This window comes from Chrysochloris asiatica, unplaced genomic scaffold (genome assembly GCF_000296735.1).
Source record: "Chrysochloris asiatica unplaced genomic scaffold, ChrAsi1.0 scaffold00070, whole genome shotgun sequence".
NCBI classification, from domain to species: Eukaryota; Metazoa; Chordata; class Mammalia; order Afrosoricida; family Chrysochloridae; genus Chrysochloris; species Chrysochloris asiatica.
In genome coordinates this window covers 10,295,578-10,297,014 of record NW_006408588.1, presented here as the reverse complement: position 1 = coordinate 10,297,014, position 1,437 = coordinate 10,295,578, and positions in this window count along the sequence as shown.

Here is a 1,437-nt window from a genome sequence, read left to right as displayed (position 1 = left end):
CTCCTTAGTTGGAATCCAACATGGCTAGACCTTGTCTCTCATACTACAAACACATTATCAGTAGGGATAGTCCCTGAGGAAGGACACCATGTTTGGTAAAATGGCGGGTTAGAGAAAAAGAGGGAGACCCCAATGAGATGGATTGGCACAGAGGCAGTAGTGAAGTAACATGCTCAAGCATATAAGCAACTGTGAGAATAGTGCAGGAATGGGCAGTGTTTTGTTCTGTTGAACATAGGGTTACTATGAGTTGGAACTGACTTGAGGGTACCTAACAAAAGCAACACCACCAAATAGGTAATTTTCATCACTACTGAGAGTTTATTTTATGAGATTGCTCAACCATTGATGGCAAATGTTGAAGAAGAATGTTGAAAATGACGGTGCAGGAGAATAGAAGATGAGTATATATGGATTCTATCAATGATTGCCTGGTGTGATTATTGTCACTTTAGAGCATCTATTCATGTAAAGGAGTCCTGGTGTGGTGCTGTAGATTAATGCACTGGATTGCAAGTTTGGTTTGAACTGCAGCAACATTTATTTAAAAGGTGGTTTATGAACACTGCTCACAGTCATTATAATTTCACTTCTAAACATGAATTCACAATGAAAATGTAATGCCAAATCTATTTTATTTGATATATTTTTTTAAACAACTTCTAGCCTGGTAGACTAGAGTACAACTCTGTGTAAAAGTAATTTTTCTGAATTTTAGCTCAGCATTTGACTAGGTGTCTCTCAGAAAATGCTTGTGGATGAAAAGATATGCTGGGATAGTGGTAAAATTAGATGATTTCATAACCTGTTTAGCGAATATCATCATAAATGACAATAGGCTGATATAAATGTAGAAGGAGATGTCTTATGTTATCTTTGGATTTGTTCTGTTCAATGTTTACATGTAAACAAAAATTAACTAGTTAATTCATGTAATATAAAAGAGTTTGAAAGGCAAATATATACTTAATAGTACTTATCAGCTCATCACCATATGAGCCCTTGTGTGGTGCTCTAGGATAAATATTGGACTGCTAACTGTAAGATTGCTAAATGCACCAACAGAGTTTGGAAACCCTATACACACAACAACAACAATCACTGTATATAAAATGTGCCTTATTGGGATTCTGAGTAAAACATTTTGAACAAAAAAAATATAAGATATTTAGGGAAATATAGGCAAGAACTGAATTGATGTTTGTTACTTTTAAGATATTGAGACATTATTGTTGTTTTTTTAAATTGTGTGATAGTTTATATAATGAAATACACAAAGATGAGGAGTTAGAAAACCAAAAGGGAAGAACTCATTCAGAATTTTTCAAGGTGAAAGAACTGGAGAAAAAATTCAAGTCGTGACTTGAAATACTGAAGGATTCTATGAACAAAATATTGAATGACGCAGAAAGCATTAGTAGAAGATGGAAGGAATAA